Raw genomic sequence first — 26,171 nt, forward strand, 5'->3', positions numbered from 1 at the left:
TTTATAAGGGTGGGGAATAAACTAAGTTTGTTAAAAAATGTTCAAATACAGGTTGGGTGGGCAAGGGTTTGAAAGAATGCAGACTCAAAAAGTTCAAGTATGCCATGCAGTGAGTGAGGGGTAGAAATTAAATTGAATTTCTCACTTAGTATGCCCTGAATAGGATTTGCAATGGCAGAGTGACACTGTATCAGAAATATTTTGTTAAGCTGTTTTAAGCTAAATTAAGCCAGTCAACATGCTGCTTCCTTACTAACCTTTTGAATTATCATAGATATAAAACATGATTCTAAATCAATATGTCCAATGATTGGTTAAACTTGAGTTAATTAATATATCTATTGAATGTGCAGGAAAGCTAGTGAAAGTATGAATTGTGAAATCATAGAAGAACTAACACTGTACAATTTTTAACTCTATGAATTTCATTGTTGTTTTACAGACGATTAAAATAAATTTTTAGAAGACTAATAAGTTTCAATGATTGATTGTAGTTATAATAAATAATTTTGATGAAATTGTTAATAATCTCACGATGGCTGACACAGGAACCTAATTGATTTTGGATTCAGTATGTAATATCTGATTAATATTGTTAATTTCAAATATTATCAAATGATTGTTAATAAATTATTTATACACATCAATCCAATAACATTGTCATTTGGTTAAAGAAATAACAAATTTGCATACTGAATGAAATGAATAGACATGGACAATAAGAGCTCCAACACACAACTATGGATTATATATATATATAACAGAAAAGTTAGACAGATTGGTTAAAAGATACTGACACTTTTTATTGCAGTTTTGCAAGATTTTATATTATTCCCATCATTATTGGTGAAAATTTTTATATTTTCACCCTTTCATTGTGAGAATTATAAGTATGTTAAAAAATTTATGATAATTTATTAATTTTCTCACTTTCATTGAGAATAATATCAAATCTTACTAAAATCAACAGATAATAACAGCTTCTAGAGACGTTTTTACAAATAGTCAGACGAGATAGCAAAAAATACATAAAAATATGACAGTCTTTTACCAAAAAATTCAGATATCAAATTAACCACTATGACCAATAATGAAACTATTTCTCAAAGACAGACACAAGCATCATTAAAAAATACTTCAAATACACATGTACGTTCACAAGACACTTACCACTAAATGTGACTGTTAAATATAATAAGAACAGTCACCCTCCAATACATACAAATTGTATGTAACGCACAATCCCCTGTTTATTAAATGGAACAGATTTTAAAGTAACAGAAGCTTAATACTATGCTTAATCGATACGACCTTGAATTTGCAGCTTGTCACAGCTTGCTCAAGCTAATCATGTTTAATAGAATAACAACCAAAAATAATACTATGATAAAACTCATGTGGAATTTAACATGAACAAAAGAAATGTACGTAAAGAATGATACTGTGGTTTTCACAAATGAGGATTATACTACATGCAAATAATATGAGAGTAATATCATAAAGAAACAAAATCACTGTAAAAGGAAATTGCAAAATGGAATAATGGTTAAAATTGTGAATTTAAAATAAATTCCTACATTTGATAGAAACTGTGTTAGATATATCTACGTGTATAAGCTGAAAATTTCACTATAAACCTCTGAGTGCCCTAATTTTTATTCCATTGAAATTTGTTTATGTAATTTTTTATGTAATTTTAAGTAAATGTGCAATGCATTATGGGAGAGAAATTAAAGTTTTGCATCTATTGAGCATTTTACTGAGCAGATGTGCAATGCATTATGGGAGAGAAATTCAAGTTTTACATCTACTGGGCAAATGTGCAGTGCATTATGGAAGAGAAATTCAAGTTTTGCATCTACTGAGCATGGCACTAAACAGATGGGCAAAGCATTATGGGAGAGAAATTCAAGTTTTGCATATACTGAGCATGGCACTAAACAGATGGGCAAAGCATTATGGAAGAGAAATTCAAGTTTTGCATCTACTGAGCATGGCACCAAACAGATGGGCAAGGCATTATGGGAGAGAAATTTAAGTTTTCCATCTACTTAGCATGGCACTAAACAGATGTGCAATGCATTATGGAAGAGAAATTCAAGTTTTGCATTCATTGAGCATTTTACTGAGCAGATGTGCAAAGCATTATGGGAGAGAAATTCAAGTTTTGCATCTACTGAGCATGGCACTAAACAGATGTGCAATGCATTATGGGAAGAAATTCAAGTTTTGCATGTGCAATGCATTATAGGAAAGAAATGCAAGTTTTGCATCTACTGAGCATGGCACTAAACAGATGTGCAAAGCATTATGGGAGAGAAATTCAAGTTTTGCATCTACTGAGCATGGCACTAAACAGATTTGCAATGCATTATTTAAGAGAAATTCAAGTTTTGCAGCTATTGAGCATTTTACTGAGCAGATGTGCAAAGCATTATGGGAGAGAAATTCAAGTTTTGCATCTACTTAGCATGGCACTAAACAGATGTGCAATGCATTATGGGAGAGAAATTAAATTTTTCCATCTACTGAGCATTTTACTGAGCAGATGTGCAAAGCATTATGGGAGAGAAATTCAAGTTTTGCATCTACTTAGCATGGCACTAAACAGATGTGCAATGCATTATGGGAGAGAAATTCAAGTTTTGCATCTACTGAGCATGGCACTAAACAGATGTGCAATGCATTATGGTAGAGAAATTCAAGTTTTGCATATACTGAGCATTTTACTGAGCAGATGTGCAAAGCATTATGGGAGAGAAATTCAAGTTTTGCATCTACTTAGCATGGCACTAAACAGATGTGCAATGCATTATAGGAGAGAAATGCAAGTTTTCCATCTACTGAGCATGGCACTAAACAGATGAGCAATGCATTATTTAAGAGAAATTCAAGTTTTGCATTTATTGAGCATTTTACTGAGCAGATGTGCAAAGCATTATGGGAGAGAAATCCAAGTTTTGCATCTACTTAGCATGGCACTAAACAGATGTGCAATGCATTATGAGAGAGAAATTTAAGTTTTCCATCTACTGAGCATGGCACTAAACAGATTTGCAATGCATTATTTAAGAGAAATTCAAGTTTTGCATTTATTGAGCATTTTACTGAGCAGATGTGCAAAGCATTATGGAAGAGAAATTCAAGTTTTGCATCTACTTAGCATGGCACTAAACAGATGGGCAAAGCACTATGGGAGAGAAATTAAATGTTTGCATCTATTGAGCATTTTACTGAGCAGATGTGCAATGCATTATGGGAGAGAAATTCAAGTTTTCCATCTACTGAGCATAGCACTAAACAGATGTGCAATGCATTATGGGAGAGAAATTCAAGTTTTGCATATGTTGAGCATTTTACTAAGCAGATATGCAATGCATTATGAGAGAGAAATTTAAGTTTTCCATCTACTGAGTATGGCACTAAACAGATTTGCAATGCATTATTTAAGAGAAATTCAAGTTTTGCATTTATTGAGCATTTTACTGAGCAGATGTGCAAAGCATTATGGGAGAGAAATTCAAGTTTTGCATCTACTTAGCATGGCACTAAACAGATTTGCAATGCATTATTTAAGAGAAATTCAAGTTTTGCATTTATTGAGCATTTTACTGAGCAGATGTGCAAAGCATTATGGGAGAGAAATTCAAGTTTTGCATCTACTTAGCATGGCACTAAACAGATTTGCAATGCATTATTTAAGAGAAATTCAAGTTTTGCATTTATTGAGCATTTTACTGAGCAGATGTGCAAAGCATTATGGAAGAGAAATTCAAGTTTTGCATCTACTGAGCATAACACTAAACAGATGGGCAAGGCATATGGGAGAGAAATTCAAGTTTTGCATATACTGAGCATGGCACTGAGCAGATGGGCAAAGCATTATGGGAGAGAAATTAAATGTTTGCATCTATTGAGCATTTTACTGAGCAGACGTGCATAGCATTATGGGAGAGAAATTCAAGTTTTGCATATGTTGAGCATTTTACTAAGCAGATATGCAATGCATTATGGAAGAGAAATTCAAGTTTTGCATCTACTGAGCATAGCACTAAACAGATGGGCAAGGCATATGGGAGAGAAATTCAAGTTTTGCATATACTGAGCATGGCACTGAGCAGATGGGCAATGCATTATGGAAGAGAAATTCAAGTTTTGCATTTATTAAGCATTTTACTGAGCAGATGTGCAAAGCATTATGGGAGAGCAATTCAAGTTCACAGATGGGCAATGCATTATGGGTGGAAATTTCAAGTTGTGCATCTACTGAGCAAATGTGCAATGCATTATGGGTGTGAATTCCATGTTTTGTTTCTACTGGGCATAACACTCAGCAGATGAGCAATGCATTATGGGTGAGAAAATCAAGTTTTGCATCTTGGGCATTTCACTGAGCAGATATGCAATGCATTATGGGAGAAAAATTCAAGTTTTGCATCTACTGAACAAACAAGCAATACATAATGGAAAGAATTTCAAGTTTTGCATCTACGGATCATGTCACTGAGAATAAACTCAATGCACGATGGGAGTTGCATCTTGAATTTCGCATCTACAAACTGCATTATGGAAATTTTAGGATTTAAGTTTCAGATTAACCAATGTTTTCAAAAACAAATCAGTGATCACCAATTTTCATTTTTATGAAAAATTAAATCTAAATGTTTGTATGAAATTGTATAATTCATTCTGTTGGTATATTATGGAGCAGTTATATTTGATTATATACAGTATTTACTTTCTATTACACAACATATTTCAAGTTTTTCACGAGGTGTACTTTAGTTACTTGTATATGTGTAATGTCTTATTGCAAATTGAATGGGTTTAAGCTGAATTCAAATTTTGCACTACTGAGCATGTTACTGCACATATATGCAATGCATCATGGTAAAATTGGTATTATGTACTACTGAGCATGTTACCGAACATATGTGCAATGCATCATGGTAAAATTGGTATTTTGCACTACTGAGCATGTTACTCTACATATATGCAATGCATCATGGTAAAATTGGTATTATGCACTACTGAGCATGTTACTCTACATATATGCAATGCATCATGGTAAAATTGGTATTTTGCACTACTGAGCATGTTACTGCACATATATGCAATGCATCATGGGAAAACTGGTATTATGCACTACTGAGTATCTTACTGAACATATATGCAAAGCATCATGGGATTTTTTTGATTTTTTAATTTTGCACCACTGAGCATGTTACTGCACATATGTACAATGCATCATGGTAAAATTGGTATTTTGCACTACTGAGCATGTTACCGCACATATATGCAATGCATCATGGGAAATCTGGTATTATGCACTACTAAGCATGTTACTACACATATATGCAATGCATCATGGGAATTTTTTGAAATGATTTCACAATGTTGAAATTCTGAGATGAATAATCTCACCATGGAAACAAGTCTAAAAATGAACATTTTGACCATTTTACATGTTATTTTCCACTGTATCTCACAAAATCAATCGGGTGGATCAAATTTCCTTTTTCATTTTTCGATATTATGAAGGTCTGAACTCATAATAATGAAATTATGCTGAACATGACAAATAGTCTTCAATTTGGCCCAAACGTCCTCAAATTGAGACACATTTTCTTCAGGCAGGGCAGCATATATATTGCATTTGCTCTAGTAAAAATGTATTTTCAATACACACATAAATCTAAATTTACAAAAAACTGAATTTATTATTGTAATATAGTGTTTTGATCTTTGACACGTTATCTGTGTAATGCATATGTACTATTGTATAAAGCAAATTTGGTATATAAGAAAATATTAAAAGACACAATATGGTAGAATGTTTTATTTTCACTCGAAATTAATTTTTGCTGAAGGAATGATTCAGTGAAAATAAAATCCAGCAATTATACCTTTTTTCCTATATTTTAGATTTAACTCGTCAGAAATTAGTGCAAATAAATTCCATACAAAACATCCAAAATGTCTTTTCAGCGAAAATTTATTCCAGTTAAAATAAGTATTTAACAGTAGTAGGATTTCACTATCATCACACGCTAACAACGGCCAAATTATACCTTACCTGGTATTCACATGAATTGCAGTATTTATGCTGTAAATATCTCATCCAGTACATCAAGCAAACTAGAAATCCATCTTCTATATCACCACTATGATGTGCCTGTTTCAAAAAACTGAAAAAGAAGATAAAATAATGTTTATGAGTTTTTCGATGGAAACTAACGAAGACAAAATTCACCTCTGAAAGTAGGGACCCTGTTAAATAAATGTAGTATTTATTCTTAAAGGTTTTAAATAACAAGCGTGGGTACATTTACATATTTGGTAGGGGATATTATAAAAACCTGTCTGAGTAAAATTTGCATATTTGGTGGGAGTAATCACATGTAGCTTTAGTGAGGTGATTATTTACACCAAATATGCTAATTTTCAAATTAAGCTACAATTCCTCGCCAAACACATAGCACATCATTTTGAAGCAAGAAAGCATTTAAGACAATCATTTTTAGTATGCCCCCATTTTGGTTTATAGCTAGGTCAAAACCTTGTTGATTTTAAACAGTGAATGCAATTGAAAGTAAATCCGATTAGTGGCTTAATACCTAAAATACAATAATGCTGGTAAGCTTTGCATACAGTACAGTGTATGTCACAACCACATATTTTTTAAATAATTTCTCTAGAGAAATAATAAAATATTGTCAACTGTTTATTTAATATCTAGTGTGATATGTCTAAAAGATGTTATTTAATGTGTACTGTAAGCGTGATGGAAAAACCATTAATAGGTGATGTAAGGGCGATTGATATAATTGCTACAAATGTGCGTCTCAGAAACATTTTTGGGGACAGCCACACTGTATAAATTATAATTTGAGTGAAAATAAAGTTTGTGATGATCAGAATTGGCACCCTAAAAACAAAATAGCCAACATACTTTACCACAGAGGGCGCTGCAATATTATCTGCAACCTCACTTCATTTTGAGTTACTTAGGAGTTTTTTTGTTTTCGAAGACATGCACAGAACATGTAAAACTGGGCAACAACTTGGTTTTATGGAGTAGTTGATAACTGAAGAATGACAAAAAAGTGTTTTTTTTCTTTCCCAATCATTGACTGATCTAGTGTGTCCTCTACTAAGACTGATTTTCTAGTGATCTTGAGAACTCCAAAAATTAAGTTATGCAAGCTTGTCGGTTACTTGGAAGAATTATCTTCAAAAAAAACAAAACTGAAATGTAAAGTCAATATTTTCTATTAGGTTTATGACATGCCAGGGCTAGGAAATGAACATAACAAGTTGCATCTCAAAAGAATCTGGTCATCGGTGATTAAAGCCAATAATGGCATTCAATTTCTAACATAAATTCTCTAGATACAAATTAGTAACAGCAGCTGTATTCTATGTATTCTATGTCCCAGCTCACTGGCATGCATTTAGTTTCTTTTTCAGAATATTAATATCTCCTGGCTAGGTATGTATAGGTTGGCATATACACTGTGCATATAACTAACTGACATCCTACTTTTAAGAGAAAACCTTAGAACATTGACTGGAAAATTTGCGTAGCAGCCAACTGAAATAATTCTGTTAATTCTGTCCTAAATTTCAATGTTCAAAACATACCAAGAGATATGAGCAGCTTGTTTAGTATAATCGATCAGCTTCCAGCTAGGGTTGAAATTACTATAATATGACCTTAACATATTTTTTTGAAATATGGGTGGAATTTTCATTGACCTGGGGATGAGGTCATGGGTGTTATAAATAGAGTAGTTATTACAGTGAGCTCAATAACAATACAAGTATTGCAGTACTCAGTGCTATAGGTTACAGAGCTAAGAATATAAGTAAATATGTCCATGCCTTACTTGTGTCACAGAATATAGCAGCTGTGGTTTTGTTTTTAGATTTTGTAAACTATTTATATCCGAGCCAATACTGGATTTAACTAATCTATAATCAAATTTTCTTTTTAATCGCAACATACGTGTACCTTAAATATTTATTGCAACGATTATAATTGAATTATAGTTGCAGTTGAGGTGCTGATTGGTTGAATTTTAAATTTTATTAGTTTAAAATTCACTTGTTAAGGACAATTTGTCTCCTGTGTAATTAAACCAGTTCATTTTCGTCACGATGACTGTCAATGCTTAAAAACTTGCGAATCCATTAAAATTCCTGTCTCATGACATAAAAGTGGTTTAAGTATATTAGGTGATTTATCAATGAAGTAAAAAAGCATATACCATAAATATTCTAATTAAAGAATCCATCTTAGAACCTTTTTATTTTTCATGATGCAGAAATGCCTGTTCTAAATATATATGAGTTGCTTATTGTGATTAGCATTGATGGGTAAACACTGAGGTGTTAACCCCTTAAAAAGTGTTAAATATTTCTTCAATGCTTAGTTTTTCTGCCAAAAATTGATAATTTTCTGTTCTGTATAAAAAAAATTCTGTTGTTTACCTATCGATGTCAATGTCAAAAGTTTGTAAAATATCAATAGATCACTTCATTTGCCATCATTATTTTGAAATCAATTACATGTACCATATACTCCCACCATATCAGGACAAACGAAGCAGTTTTGAGTCATCTCATATCATGTTTTAGATAAATCTAAGCTTTTACTAGCATTTCCTAAAAATACATGTTATAATACACATTTGTAGTACCATGGAAACGAGCAAGATATTTTAGGAAACTACTGCTAAATTAAATTTAAAATAGCTAATATATAAACAGTACGTAATACTGTTACATTGTATTCAATTTAAAATAGCTGGTCTATAAACAGTATGTAAAACTGTTACATTGTATTCAGTTTAAAATAGCTAGTCTATAAACAGTATGTAATACTGTTACATTGTATTCAGTTTAAAATAGCTTGTCTATAAACAGTATGTAATACTGTTATATTGTATTCAATTTAAAATAGCTTGTCTATAAACAGTATGTAATACTGCTACATTGTATTCAATTTAAAATAGCTAGTCTATAAACAGTATGTAATACTGTTACATTGTATTCAATTTAAAATAGCTAGTCTATAAACAGTATGTAATACTGTTACATTGTATTCAATTTAAAATAGCTTGTCTATAAACAGTATGTAATACTGCTACATTGTATTCAGTTTAAAATAGCTTGTCTATAAACAGTATGTAATGCTGTTACATTGTATTCAGTTTAAAATAGCTTGTCTATAAACAGTATGCAATACTGCTACATTGTATTCAATTTAAAATAGCTAGTCTATAAACAGTATGTAATACTGTTACATTGTATTCAATTTAAAATAGCTTGTCTATAAACAGTATGTAATACTGCTACATTGTATTCAGTTTAAAATAGCTTGTCTATAAACAGTATGTAATACTGTTATATTGTATTCAATTTAAAATAGCTTGTCTATAAACAGTATGTAATACTGCTACATTGTATTCAGTTTAAAATAGCTTGTCTATAAACAGTATGTAATACTGCTACATTGTATTCAATTTAAAATAGCTTGTCTATAAACAGTATGTAATACTGTTACATTGTATTCAGTTTAAAATAGCTAGTCTATAAACAGTATGTAATACTGTTACATTGTATTCAGTTTAAAATAGCTTGTCTATAAACAGTATGTAATACTGTTATATTGTATTCAATTTAAAATAGCTTGTCTATAAACAGTATGTAATACTGCTACATTGTATTCAATTTAAAATAGCTAGTCTATAAACAGTATGTAATACTGTTACATTGTATTCAATTTAAAATAGCTAGTCTATAAACAGTATGTAATACTGTTACATTGTATTCAATTTAAAATAGCTTGTCTATAAACAGTATGTAATACTGCTACATTGTATTCAGTTTAAAATAGCTTGTCTATAAACAGTATGTAATGCTGTTACATTGTATTCAGTTTAAAATAGCTTGTCTATAAACAGTATGCAATACTGCTACATTGTATTCAATTTAAAATAGCTAGTCTATAAACAGTATGTAATACTGTTACATTGTATTCAATTTAAAATAGCTTGTCTATAAACAGTATGTAATACTGCTACATTGTATTCAGTTTAAAATAGCTTGTCTATAAACAGTATGTAATACTGTTATATTGTATTCAATTTAAAATAGCTTGTCTATAAACAGTATGTAATACTGCTACATTGTATTCAGTTTAAAATAGCTTGTCTATAAACAGTATGTAATACTGCTACATTGTATTCAATTTAAAATAGCTTGTCTATAAACAGTATGTAATACTGTTACATTGTATTCAGTTTAAAATAGCTAGTCTATAAACAGTATGTAATACTGTTACATTGTATTCAATTTAAAATAGCTTGTCTATAAACAGTATGTAATACTGTTACATTGTATTCAATTTAATGACAGTAGTTTACATACATTATGTATTATTATACATCTATCATCGCAATAAGTTACAGCATGCTGTAATTTTGTGGAATTGTACGGGGTATCTGCTTCCTACCATAAAATGAAATGCACATTCCAAATATGGATTGATTATTCAGTAATACCAAGACAGTGGATGCTTTTGAAAATGAAGTTCATAGCGAAAAAGTGCCATCAATTTTCATTGTGTACTGCAGCTTTTGTCTTCTTATATAGCGTTTAGTTCGCAGAGATGTATGATAATAATAATGTTATTATTGGTACATATTGCAAAGTACGCACTCAGACAGCACATGGTTGCATCGACTTCAGCTATCGACTTCTTGCTGTACTGGCTTTGGCCATACATTGAGGTTTCATTACAAAAAACCTCATGGCATTCATTGAATCATGCACAACAGTTAATAGAAATTTGAACTTAATTTTTGAGACTATATATATATATCTTTCATAAAATCCTACCACGCACCTTACATGTACATAGGAAAAAATAGGAAAAATAAAATCCTACCAATCAATCCTTCTATCAAAAGCCAACAAGCACAGAGCAATCACTGTAATTCAATGGCACAATGTACCAGCGAAATGAAATGAACATCTGTTACTGTGTACAGTATCAGTTACACGTGTCATTTTTGAAGCAGAATAGCTAAAACAGCCTTATTAGGAGTTATGCAATTACCAATATGCAAATTCGACTTTTCTGCATATGTCAGTTGCATGTTAATCTTGTGTTCACATGGCAACAGCTGCCTTATATTATCTCAGTATCATACTTGTCAATTTGAATATTCATTAAATTATTATTATCTAATTTTGAAATATGTATATACAATTAATACAATATATTTTATGAACTATAAATGGACTCACCATTACATTTTAATAACTGTTCATAAAAAATAAAATGCAGGCTTTAGTAAGAATAGCAAATCAATCATTTTAGTAATTTGACAGCCTCAGTTTTAGATTTATTAATCTGCCAATTAAGATTAACGTGAAACATGTGATAAATTTATTACGTCTATTTCGGTGGGTATTTTTACAGACTATAACCAAAATTAGCAATGAAATGTATTATTATTAGCTATATTTTACCAAACCTTATAATTACTAAAAAAAAAATGATGAAATATGAATGCTTTTAACAATTTAGATTTTTCTACACAATTATATGGCTGAATATGATGTTATTTCAAATTAGGTATTTTTTTGTGACTTTTTTGTATTTTGTAATCTGTGTTATAACTGAGCCCAAATCACATTACTGGTACCAAATGAGTGTGCACAAGTTGGTTGAAATCTTCACACTACCAATTAAAACACTATCTTAACATTGTTTCCTGATTTTTTTCTCATCAGCTTGCAATGTTATTATTATAAATACACACATATTATTCATTTGATACCACAATTTAGGTTTTTGAGAGAATATGACTAACAATAGCTGACAACAGCTGGGCAAACATCAACACAATGGTGGGCAGATATATTAAAAATTAAAGTAACACTTGTACCGGGGTACATTATTTCTGTTGCTTAAAGTTAATAAACATCAACTGTAAATTTAATGATACCCCCTAAAAACAACAAGAATATTTAAGAATATAATCTTTACCAGTCTCTTTAGTGTTAAGCATCCATTCAATGTTTGTCAAGCCTAGTCTGGAATGTGCTTGTGGTGGAATAATGTAAAATAAATGGTAAAATAATTACATTTGTTATCAGTTCTGAAGCTGAAGCAATGCCATCTAAATGAAGTTAATTGATTTTTTTTTGTTCAACTTTCAACTTTGTGCCCTCTTGTGGGTTTGCAGACAGCAAGCTGCAACCAGAAATGTTCAGTCTGATACTTGCTGCCTAAGTCTGTACACCTCAATCTAATCATGTTCGATTCTCTGAAAAATTAATTATGGCGCATGTATGTAGAGCACTTAGTCAGACTGTTTTACTTATTAATGACAATCAATGTGAATAAATAAAATTTCAAAATGTATATTATTACATAAAGACTAGTTAACAACAAATTTAAAAAAATGGATTGGAAATATTGAATGTTAAAATTAGTGTATAACCATACATTGGGGTATTGGTCAACAGTAAAATTTGATAAAAACTTTAATTGCAAAACACCTTCCATGGAAAAAAAAAAAGAATCAGCATGATTTAATTGTTCACCTCTTTCTTAAAACTATTTTTTAAAATATATTTCAAGAGAGCAAAAGGCAACCCATCAGTCACTACATTGTTTATATCAATTTTTCACTATTTCAAATATGAGGCAATATACACCAATGAAAACAATTGAATGCAAACTGACAAAATGGCACTATGACTAATTAAAACCATTGAACATTTTCTCAAAATATAGTTTGATGAAGCATTCCACCTCCCTATTTTTTTATTTTCATAACAAAATAAAACAAACAGCCAGTCGGCTGAGATAGCTCCGCTGTTACCAATGCACATTTCAATTAAAGAACAGAAGATATCATTAGAAAATGAACAATATGTATATGGGACTTGCTGTTTTCAACAAGAATTCAAAAATATCACTTTCCACCAAAAATGACAAAAACAATCATCAAAATTAGATAATTGAAGATATCACCACGAAATTAACAAATCTGAAAGAGGTCCACATGTAGTACCTATATATGTAATATAAAAGCAATTGGACTTGCGGTTTTCAACAAGAAGTCGAAAATATCACTTTTACCAAAAATAACAAAAATATTTACTAAAATTAGAGAATTAAAGATATCATCACGAAATGAACAAATCTGAGAGAGGTTCACATGTAGTACCTATATATGTAATATCAAAGCAAATGGACTTGCGGTTTTCAACAAGAAGTAGAAAATATCACGTTTTACCAAAAATTACAAAAATATTCATCAAAATTAGATAATTGAAGATATCATCATGAAATGAACAAATCTGAGAGAGGTCTACCCAAGGTACATATACACCAAGTATCAAAGCATTCAGGCTTGTAGTTTTCAAGAAGAAGTCGAAAATATCACTTTTTACCAAAAATGACAAAAATATTCACGAAAATTAGAGAATTAAAGATATCATTACAAAATGAACAAATCTGAGAGAGATTCACATGTAGTACCTATATATGTAATATCAAAGCAATTGGACTTGCGGTTTTCAACAAGAAGTAGAAAATATCACTTTTTACCAAAAATGACAAAAATATTCACCAAAATTAGAGAATTGAAGATATGATCATGAAATGAACAAATCTGAGAGAGGTCTACCCAAAGTACAAATACACCAAGTATCAAGTATCATTCAGGCTTGTAGTTTTCAAGAAGAAGTTGAAAAAGTAAAACATTGACACGGACGACGACAGACAATCACTCATATGATAAGCTCCGCTCGACAAAGTCAACAGCGAAGCTAAAAAATGAAATTCAAACGTTTGGAATCACCATGCTGGCTAATATATGGTTTACTGCCTCAATAAACGTAACAAACTGATTTGATATACATTTGTACAAACAAGCCCCCCCCCCCCCACACACACACAAGTAAAATGTGTTGACTTGTATTCAAATTTGGTGATAACAAATTAAGAGGTATCCGTAGATACAGATCTTAGGGAATATTCAATGAGTCTGTAAAAGAAATGGTTAGGGTAAGTTTCAGGTATTTTTTCTAGCATATTTGTTTGGTTGGGTTTGCTAAATAAAATCAAAACTGGAAAAATCTGGGATTCTCTAAGTTAATTCATCCAATGACAAATACGAACATGGCGTTCTGACATGCTATTGGTGAATAGTTCAATTGACAAATGCGTTTGAAAGTTTAAATTTTACACTCTCACCAAATATGCATTTTTTCATTGCTTGATTTAAACAGGGTCTTCAATCACCATGCATTATCGAAGTTGCACATTCTGATCGAGTGCTATTTTTAAACTAGAGTATGTTTTTTTTTTGATATGTGTCATTGTACCGCATTTACATCATACAATAATGTCATTTTGACTATTCAATTGTTGTATTTATGTCATTTTTTGCATCAACCATAGATACAATATGGCATACAGTCTTGCATACAATATGGCAGTCATCCAAGTAACATGACAAACAGACAATAAATCATTTCAGCGAGGCGTCAATTTTGACATTTCCAAGAATAAGGTTTAGAACGATCACCGCTGTGGTGGTTAAAATTTGCAAATATGCGATACAAGCGTGATGATGAAGCAATAAATGCGTGACCAGAATGCGATAATTCAGTGACGCAAATGCGAAAAATGTGTAACCTCACTGTAAAACGCATATTTAACCTATTCAAAAATGTTGTCCTACACCAAAAAACAAACCAACACATAGTTCTGTGAGAATATATTAGAAAGCAATATATTGGAAAGCCCACCTAACCTCACCAGTAACGAACAGGTTCACAATACTCATATGCTAAATAATAGAGCACCCCTAGCATTCTGAAAATATCTCACACAATACATTTATGCTAATATATAGTAAAGAACCCCTAGCATTCTGAAAATATCTCACACAATACATTTATGCTAATATATAGTAAAGAACCCCTAGCTTCATAGAACATATAATGAAAAAAGTTCATTTAAAATTGGTTTATTTATCTTTCTACTGTTAAGTACCGGTAATTGTGACACAATTGAAAACTGAAAACAATAAATTTTGGAAAAACAAACTCTGTATACAACATTTACTAATGACATAATATATTGCTTGTTAGTAAGAATTGAACGAATTGAAATAATATCTGATGGGGAACAGCTTTGATGAAAATTATTTGAGGGTTTTATCAAGATTTACTACATGTCTGGTCATAAGGTCATAATTTCTATGGGGCAAGGGAAACATATCGTGGTATATCCACCATTTTGAAAGAATTACAAACGTTGGCAAGCTTCATCGTACAATTTGTATCAAATCTGCTCAAAATTGGTACGATTCACAAAGGTACAAATCAAGTTTTGAGTTGGCTTCTATCGATTGTGAAAGGCGTGGTTACTGAATCCGCAAAGTTTGATAAAATTTCGAAAGTGATGGAGGTAAATAATTTCAAGCAGCATATATTTTTGCATAATATAACATACAGACTGACCAGTTTAATATTCATGTTTGTAGTTTTTGCATATTACGCCCAGTAAAAAAAAATTTCTGGTCATTTTTCTCTCAAAAATTAATCAGGGCATGCTTTTTTGTTGTTTTTTCTTTAAATTGTCAAAAAACAATTGTGTTTTAATTTTGTTTTCTTTTCAATTTAAAATCATTGTTAATAATTTTTTAAGGTTATTGGTAATATTGGTGATTTGGTTCTAAGTGCTAATAAGAACCATAAAATGGACATTTACCAGCCACAACCCAAACAACTGTGGTTTTGGCAACTTTATATTAAAAATTTGCATAATCACTGATTAACTCAAAATAATACAAACTAAACAACCATCATGTTTACTAAATAAATTATTTACAGACTACATTCGATTTGGTTTTTTAATACTTTATTTTGTAGGTTTTTTTTTTCCATTTGGCAGGGTATATGGCCAGCCCAAACAATCTTGATACAAAGATATGTGCATTATACCAAAAAAATCAATCGCCATAAACGAATACGACAAAACTTCATGTCATAAAATAGTCTGACCTATCATATGCCATTATCAGAAAGTAACAGCTACTTTTGGCTTATACAATACAATACAATACAATTTTATTTCACCAGATAAATTACATTACAAAGTACAAAACGAAGATAGAGATATACATAACTATCTGGCGAGGACAAGAGAGGTAGTTCTAGTAGAACTAATCTAGTCTCTAGCCCTTGCATATTCACTGATAGCAGAAAAAAACTGATAAGGACAGTGAAATCATAAATTATATTAATATATTGTTTAAGAGTACATAATACATAAGGAGAAAAATTATATGAAATATGGTGGTAATAGTGAAATGACAATACTGTAAATTGAATGATAGAGAAATAACAATAAAATTGATGTTCAATTATTTAAAAGAAATTGTTTTAGGGTAAGCTTGAAGCGATTTCTTGATGTTAATGTTTTAATGGAAATTGGAAGATCATTCCAGTGTTTTACTAATGAATATGTTAAACTGTTTTTAGTTGAGCTTAGTTTTACTTTTGGAATTTCAAGTTTGTCAGAAATAACTGAACGTGTCAAATAAGAGTGAGAGATTGAAGAGGCATAATGACCCAGAGAACGAGCATAACGATCGCCCTTCAGGTCATAAATAAACATGCACGTTTGGAACTTGCATAATTTATGCACATCAAGAATGCCCAATCTTTTAAAGAGTTGTGAGCTACTTGCACGGGGATTTGAAAAAGTGGCTAAGCGAATAAATTTTTTCTGTAATTTTAAAATTGGATCTATAACGGTACTAAAAGTGTTGCCCCATATTTCAATACAATAGCTTATGTGTGGAAGAATGAGTGAATTATATAGTAATATTATAAGTGATTTGGGTAGGTAGTGACGCAGATATGAAATGAGTCCAATCATTTTACTAATTTTTTTAACAATATTATTAATGTGAGGTCTCCAAGTAAGTGATCTGTCGAGAGTGACACCAAGATATAGCACAGAGGAAGCAAGTTCAATAGGAGAGTTATCAATATTTAATAAACTTTGCATATTTGTCTTCTTTTGAGCTGTTTTGAAAACCATAAAATTTGTTTTATCAATATTTATGGTTAATTTATTTGCCTTGCACCATGTGCAAACCTTATTCAATTCTGAATTAAGTAGGCCAATATCAATAGAATCATTTTTAACGGAGTGAAACAGATTTGTGTCGTCAGCAAAAAGCCTAAACTGGAAAGTGTTGGATGATTTTACAATATCATTTATATAAATTAAAAACAAAAGTGGTCCAAGAATGGACCCTTGTGGGACCCCACAAGAAATTACTTTATAATCAGAATTACAATTATTTAAATTAACATATTGCTGGCGGTCTTCTAAATAAGATTCAAACCAACTCAAAGTAGACCCTCTTATACCATAATAATGTAATTTAGACAATAATATGGTATGGTTAATGGTGTCAAAAGCCTTTCTGAGGTCTAGAAAAATACCAAATGTGATAAAACCGTCATCTATTTGTTTTGAAATCTCAGCAGTAAGGTCAGCTAAAGCTAGCTAATTTGGTGCTGTGATGCTTACGGAATCCATATTGGTTTTCATCAAGAATTTGGAATTTTTCTAGAAAAGCACACATCTGTTTATTTACTAAAGATTCTAAAGATTCTAAAGATTCTAAAGGCTTATACACGTAGAATGACATATCAGCAAATATAAAATAAACGTTTGTCACCTTCCACAAAATAAATCCTCACAATTTTTTCCCATCATTAAAAAAAAAAATTGTCGAGACAAGGTTTCATTTTTTACATAAATAGACTTTTTTGGGGGGCTCAATGAGTAACATCCAGAATATTGGTTCAGTTAATTCAAAAGCCTAGATCTTATTTTGTTTACATTAGTCATTGATTATTTATCTAAACTTTTTCAATTCTTTTGTCAAACTTTTATTTAAAGTAGTAAACAATTTCGCGATTACATAACCAACTGTATATTACGACCATCGTCGTACGCCACGGCCTCGGACTCTTTTACGGCAAACCTACACAGAGAGAGGTCTTATTTCGTTGAGTCTCGAAGCGGAAATAAACTCTGGTGGCGAGAATCACTACGACTGATGTGTGTGTAAGTGGTCGATTGATTGACCCGGGGATGAACTTTTAGATGCAACAAGTTGCTTGACTAAAATGCTGTAAGATCAACGCCCGAAAACTGTGCAGGCTTGAAAGATAATTTGACCTGACGCTTGAGCACTGGCATGAACTTCTATTTACTATTAAAAAATCGAGCGTGCGTAAATACTACGGTAGCTATGACTACGGAGAAATAAACTTCACTGAACGATGATCGAATTTAGACAAAATTAGCGATTCGGTGCAATGATTATGAATTCGTGTGGAATGCTTACAATTAATAAAATATCACGGCGATTTAATGCATTACGAAAATGTATATGAAGCGACCCTACAGTTGTTATCATAGACGAAACGGGATACTACTTGTTGATTTATCAGCCCTACTCGACAGCCCCTCGACTGTGATGATCTGTGTCCGGCTCCACACCGGCGTGCTTGTTTAGGAACTACCGGTTTCAAGCTCTAAACACAGTTTGCAATACAATAATTATTGTGATCATAGCTTGCCAAACAAAGTGTACAATGGATACTTTGTGGACACAGACAGTTATCATTGATCGCCTCGATCGCACGAAGTTTACCTCCACTCACGCATTGTTTTGCAAATTGCAGACGGCATTATACGGCGAACACTCACAGCGGGGGCTCGCATCAACGATTAAATTGAGACTGGTGCTTTATGCAGCGCGGCGTTAGATTACAAAGGAAACTCGGCACAGGACAGAATTACAGGCGCAACTATACTAAAAATAAAGTCACAATTACCTATCGGCCACAAAAGCAGAATGATCGCACAAGCAGCATGTCCTCCATACAGCACCAATGGAACCAAGATGGCGTCACATAGGGGGGCCTGTCTCGCGAAGTGCATGACGGGCCAAAGACAGAAAATTTTTAAATTATTAGTTTAAAAAAAAATATTAGTAGTCCAACCCGCTATTCCTTATTGTTTGGCAAATTAAAATATGAATACCAGTTTGATTAAGCCCGTTACGCGGATAAGCAGAATAACAAAACGATAAATAATTTAACTTCATTAAAGTCAACCGTAGCCTACGACTGTAAAATGTTTAATCATACCACTAGGTATAAAACATTTAAAGTAACGTTTAATAAAATTAGGAATTGCTGTTGATTTCAGAATGAATGTACACACATACTGACAGAACAGAGTTCTATATTCTGTACTCGGTTCCATTTCTATATTAAGACTGCGTTAATTTGGAAAAGTACTTGCCATGGTGAAGTGTGCGCTATTTGTTATATGTGAGTAATTGTAAGTGTGGAGATACACCACGTGGAAGGTGCGTGTTAGAATATAATACATTTGCACATGAATAATTAATCTTTTCGTTATATTCGTGTTATTGTTAAGTTTTCACTGTGTTGTGTGTGCGTGCGTGTGTGTATGGGAAATCGACGGCGCGCCATTGAAAGCCAGTGTATCATTTCAATCTCTGAAAGCGAATGATCCAAAAAAAAACAAAACATGTAATCCATGTATATGCGCATATAAACAATGCATGGCGAATTAATCACACTGATATGTAAATGTATAAAAATAGTGAGGGAAAACCTCTTAAATCAATAATTGCTAGAAAGCTAAATTTTATACTGTTACAGATAATATTTTTTTGTTAAATCATATATTTTTGTTTAATTGTTGCATTTTTCGTATTAGTAACGATTTAAAGAAGCTTAAAAAACGCACCACCCGCACGCTGACGTCGCACCATAAACGCAGTTACATTCTATTGTTCTATTTGTTTTGTTCTTCAGAGAATTATTTGCCAATTAGTGCTTTGCCATCGGTTCAATTATTTCTGTTAAATTGACACGAGTCACTCATTTTATTATGCATATGTGCACATAAAACAAAATTCGTGAGTGTAATATGACGTTAAATGCCAGTCATATAACACTATCAGACAGGACACAAGTCACGTTCGTATCGGAAAAGTTGTAAGCGCCATATTGAATGAGGAGTAGGGTCATGCGTTTTTTTAAATGCATTTACTTGCGAATTTAGGTTATATTCTCGTGTGATAATTTAAAGCTATTACGTCATAAAAAAGGGGAGTGGTGCTTTTTAACACATAATAATGAGATGCGAGTCGTTCTATATTCACTTAATACAAGCTTAAACTGTCTGTAGGTATATTATACTGAATTTTGCACGTTCGACAATACCAGTGTTTACAAATTTGTTTGAATATTTTTTTAAGTCGAAGGATGAGCTATAAACGCTATTATCCTGACATACTCCCTCATTGAACACTTAAAACGCGCGGCCATTTTAGATTATTTAAAACAAATTTATAAATGTTCAACATAAAAGTATTTAAATTTAACATAATATTTTGAAGAAGTAAATATATTTATAATATATTTATTTATTAATTTTTGTTTATTTTTAAACAAAATAATTTTTGTTTATTTTTGTTTATTTTTGTTTATTTTTAAGGCCATTTTTATGAAAACATTAATCGTATCCAAAACCCAACAAAGAACCGAACGGGATACCAGCAACAATACAGTAACTGTGGGAAAGTGTTATCTACTATAACCATGGCAACGATTCGCGCCAGTTTAATTAAACGTGAAAGACGGATTTGCAGTTCATCTCAAATATTTTGGTCTGTCTATAATCCAGTGAGTAGGTAAGTCTACAATTTATGTAAATAGTAACACGTATTTTTTTTGAAATTCGCTTTTGAGAGGTCTATCAACAAAACAGATTAATCATTTGACATTTAGAGGAATATTAAAAATGTTGGTGAACTTATTTCTCAGCAAAATAAATAATACGCGATTGTTACTTACTTACTGTATAATAATATGTTGTCCTAGGGGTACTGCTGACGTCATAGGTGTTAAATATCGTTATTGGTTCCCTGGCTGTCAACATTGACGTCATACATTTATAATGCCACTGTCAACGCATATAGGTTCCATGCGACTAATGAAATGCGTTTGAAATATATTCTTAGTTTAAAGAAAATTCGAATTCTCGCTTAACGACTGTGACACTGCAAAGACAGACCAATATAAATTGCCTGTTATTTTCATTTTAAACATAACTATTGAAAATTTTGCAGAACGGCTTTCCCTGGACAAGCTTATCTATATAGTTTATATTAATGCTGGCTGTCCCTATTTTTAATTCAATTCAATTTAAACACCTGTCCCGAAACAAAAAAACTTAACTACAACAACTTACATAACATTGAAAAAGATAATGGTGATAGATGGTTATTTAAATTTTTTATAACAAAATTCAGAATTTTTCCTTTCATTTTTTCAATTAATGCGCATGTCGGTGTCTGTATGTGATTAATGCTGGTACTCTAGGCTTAGTTATTTTGGTGCTATTTCTAGACTAAAATCTATGGCATTTCACAAATAAAAAGTAAAAAAAACTGAATATTTATTGTTACATTCTAAACAATGAATAAAATCAAATATGTCACTAGAACATCATACTCAATATTATTTCTACACGTTTTTCTTAGAAGTAATTAAACTACATTCACTCCAAACTAGATCCAACCTATACTGCTAAGCATATTCGAAATGAAATTTACCAAAGTATTAAAATTAATACAATATGACAATAATTTAATGTGATTGGTCTCATACACAATCTTTGATGAATATTGAGGTTATTTTTTCCAGATATATGTATGACGTGACAAATAATATAATACATAGTTATCAATTATAACACCCTACCATATTACATGCCATTGGTTATTACACATCACAACACAACTAGAGTAGTTTTTTAATTTCCTTCGATATTATTGTAACTAATCGTACAACCGAAAACCTGTTTATTCAGCATGCTACATATTTTGCGTTTAATGAACAGCATGTACCAGCAGCTAAATGCGCATGCGCAAATACGCTGTAAATTGTTTCACAGACAGAAAATATCGCGTGTTATCAAACGTTTAATAATTAATTTAGCTAATATTTTGGTATGTGTATATTACCTACTAAAAGTACTACATCTTCTAATTACCTTCTTTTTAATCACCCTCATTTAAATATGAATCTAGGAAATACCCTAATTATAGTATATTACTTTGATCGTTGGGTTCAGAGTGTGCTTCAATGCGAACTCTTTTGGAGTCACGTCTGTCTTTAGCGTTGTTTACTTTGCAAGGTTTACTTATACTGAGTGGCCACACGCGTTGAAATGAAATCTACGGAGCTCAAGTAAAGCAAACATTCGTATTCTCAAAACATACCACTATTTTGAATTGTTAATAAAAAATAGTTCTACTACCATGTTACATACAGCCTATTGTTTGATATATATATTGGTATAATGGTTGTCAAGATCGAGTTGGTCAAATGGTCATACATCAATAATATCAAGAGATGATATATCGAATGTGCCAACTTGTGGAAATTATTATAGTAACCACAATTCAGTGCAATAGAAACATTAAAATGTGTTGATGAACCTATACAATTGCACTGTGGCGTGACGTGACGTGGCGTCACGTATGATGGTTTATAAACATACTACCCCAGCCCCTCCCCCTTCGCCCGCACAGGAAATATTAACAATGAAATTAATGCACTACTGGTCTGTTAATTTGTCCCCCAAATCTGCTTCATGGGTAAGCTATGTAATGCGCCAAACAGTATCTTTAGGAATGCGTTGAAAACAATCAAAATATTCACATGTTATTATATCTATTATATGAACGCACATATATGTATATTTGGTTTATTTGCTCTAAACTATGTCACATTTTCGTAAAACTCGTACCATATTCAAATTTCAATTTTTGATTAGATAAAATCACGAGGGTTTCATTCTTTTGGTAGTTTTGGTAGTTTGTATGTTTTTTTTCAAAATAAAATACGCCATCTTAACACTCTCAAGCGCGGCGTTTATGGCATATACAGTGCTAGTCCATATGCATAGATGGTGTAATCTTTAGATGCCAGTGTACGATGGTACCCTTCACTCAGGGTCATGTTTGCCTACATGGTGTGATATATAGTATACTCAACGGTTGCTAGGATCACAGTTGTTTGTACACCCCGCTGATGGATGTCGGGCGACTGGCCGAATTACGAGAGAGATAAAATAAATAAAGCCAAGGCCGTTTTAGAGTACAGTATGTTTGTGCACCAGTGATTCTAGAACGCAGCAATTACTCGTGTATAACATAGTTCCTAATTGAAATATAAAACACCATAGGCACTCTTACCAGAGACGTCTGTAATGTTATCCAGTCGCTTTAACTGTGACGTAAATTGCATCTTCTAATGATTAAGAATGACGTCACCGCATGTCTGGTATTTAATGCACCATCGCTGAATTACAAACTCTGTTCTGTTTAGTTAGGGAGGTAATCTTTGACGCTGTTATCTCAAACTTTAGACTAAAAGGCCGACCTTTCATATCGATGTTTACAAAAGGGCGAGTTCGTTAATACTGTATAATCACGGTTGCTCAAAAATGTTACAGTAAGTCTCAGAAGTATTGGGGTAGCAAGTTAGCTAACTTTGGGTTTGACTAAAGCAGATAACCTAGAATTTGAACATTACCCTGCATTCTCTCACCATCAAATTCTAGTAACAACTATAAAACGATAAAATCTGCTTTGTCAAAACATTGTTGTCGACAAATTAGTTGCCCATCGACTGTACCAAATATATACTTCTGAGACTTGCTGTAATGACGACAAACGAAATTAAATAGCAAACCAATTGCATTCATTGAACAACTAAATGACATGAAATAAACTAAACATTTTTTTGAGTATTTAAGTAGACGGGTAATGTATGTAATCCCCTTTCTTGTACTTTGACCACACTGACTCATTTGTACACGCTTTTTCAAGCCGAGTTTGTGGGACAGTACACATTTGTCGAATTGCGAATTAAAATTTTGTGTTTTATGTCTATTTGTTGATGTGCCTTTAATTTCAATGCTGTGATATCTTGTATTACAAACTCGTTCGTATCCAATATATGATATATAAAAATAATAATATATATGGCATGCATGAAATTGACTTAAATAGTGCTACTGGTATCATGACAAATTTGGGAACAATGAGCGGAGTAAAAATACCTTGCATATTTTACATAACATTTGGTTACGTTCTTAATCAAATAATCAGTATTAGTGTATTACGTAACATGAAATAACATTATTTTTGTGTATTGCAGTGCTATATATTGATGAAATTGGTCTTATATTTGTCAAGAATGACTACTTTTAGGAAAAAAATCCACAGAAGAAATATTTTTAGTCATGTTTTTAAAACCAACAAATTTAAATAATTCAGGATAAATTGTACCTCACGATGTATGATGTTTTATCCCACGTCCACCAGCTTACAATGTCAAATAATTTCACACCCATAGGAACGAATTATACAAGTCATGTTGTATTGACAAAATTCAATACAATCTGATGTCCCGAATTGTACTGGCAACTGCGAAGCAGTGGTACCACGTGCAATAATGTTATATCAGGAATCACTTTGACTCATGCATGTTTATACTGTTTAGACTTCTAATCGGTTTTATTTACAAAACACTTTAACAAATTAAGTTGTTTTAACAGAATACCGTGGTGTCAATTAAAATATATATATATATGAGTTACTTACCGGAAAAGTGAGCTTTTCTAAGCCCTTTTGACTATTTGCGATCTTCTCTAAGTTATATACATGATTGCAATGGTCTGATCGCAATGTACATGTATAAACAGTTTGTTGGTATACAATAACATAAGCGTGGACTCGAGTACTATGATAGAGCCTTAAAATGATTATGCAATGACGTAAGGTCATGCAATACAGGCACATGCTACCCACCTGCTGAAGTACGACGTGTGAACGTTTTCTGTCAGTAATGTCATCGGACAGCAATCATACTCAACAAACAAACAAACTCACTTTAATGGCAACCGAGCTATGCACGTGATAAATAGCTTACGATCATTAACTTTTGACAGACCTGCCATTTTATCAATAGATATAGCCATTGATTTTTCCACTCAAGGATATTCTGCGAGCATGGGCAGACGCATTTCGCTGACGTGTGCCCTCTCGGGTACGGGCATGCATTAAAGGAAACAGATGTTATAGTAGTGTTTTACGTGCATTGTCACCTCTCCTTGCGCTGTATTGTTATCGTGTACTATTTGCAAAGTTTACAGAAACGTTTTTTGAAATCATGCAAGTTATAACCTTTTGCTACATGTATGTAGCCAACATTTATACTTATATTTACTCATGAATGAACATATCACGAATAAAGCCTAGTTCTTCAATGCAATGTCAACCACTGGTAAGGTGAACACACTTTTCTGATATGTATGCTCACCATCGTTATGTTAATCAGTTTTCAGGTTAATTATTAACCTCACGAAGCATGGGAGCCAAGGACACAGTTTTTCGGTCATTGAATGTGTTGTGTATTACCCCCCCCCCCGACATTTGACGTACATCCAATAAACTATACCGCAACAATCCCTTCCAGTTAATTTTATTACAGGCTTACAAGTTAAATATGAAGACACCTAATTCAGGTCACGACAGTAATCTATAACATTTTAATTTGAATGTTTATACCTCTGTGGTATGCCAAGTTGAACCACCACTCACCCCGTCCATACAATGCAAGCATAAGTATGCAGTAGTTAACTAGAGTTAACTGAAGGACATCGCCATAACTTGCGCACACGTACCAACTTTTTAAACTAAAGCGAGTTGTTGTAAGAATCTGAACAATGCGTTGTCAATATATGATGACATTGTTGATCTTGTAAACCTCAGTCACGCAGTATTCATAATACCCTTTTCAATGCAAATGTTGCCTCTAGCGATGGGATTCTTACATTGTATGTGCGTAGTCTTGCAGCCTAGGTACTCAGTCATTTCAACACTGCATGAATGGTATATTGCCCGGGAAGAATTGTGTAGAGGTCGTGAAAGCAC

The 26,171-nt window shown here is 32.2% G+C and overlaps 1 protein-coding gene across 3 annotated transcripts in view; it reads right to left on the reverse strand.

The window, feature by feature from the left end:
* LOC102808981 (uncharacterized) overlaps window positions 1-25,065 on the reverse strand; it is a 48,227-nt gene extending 23,162 nt beyond the window's left edge. Inside the window, exons 1-2 of one of the 3 annotated variants that reach the window (XM_085508677.1) lie at window positions 25,047-25,065; window positions 6,077-6,188 (exon numbers count right to left, since the gene is read on the reverse strand). The gene's annotated coding sequence lies outside the window, so the exon portion shown is untranslated. Of the gene's footprint in view, window positions 1-6,076; window positions 6,189-18,960; window positions 19,041-24,839; window positions 24,959-25,046 lie in introns of those variants that run through there. The other 2 variants (XM_085508676.1, XM_085508675.1) reach the window with 2 other exon arrangements.
* Between the last annotated feature and the right edge of the window lie 1,106 nt (window positions 25,066-26,171).

Source organism: Saccoglossus kowalevskii, chromosome 15, assembly GCF_978046115.1.
Source record: "Saccoglossus kowalevskii chromosome 15, keSacKowa6.1, whole genome shotgun sequence".
In the NCBI taxonomy this organism is placed as follows: Eukaryota; Metazoa; Hemichordata; class Enteropneusta; family Harrimaniidae; genus Saccoglossus; species Saccoglossus kowalevskii.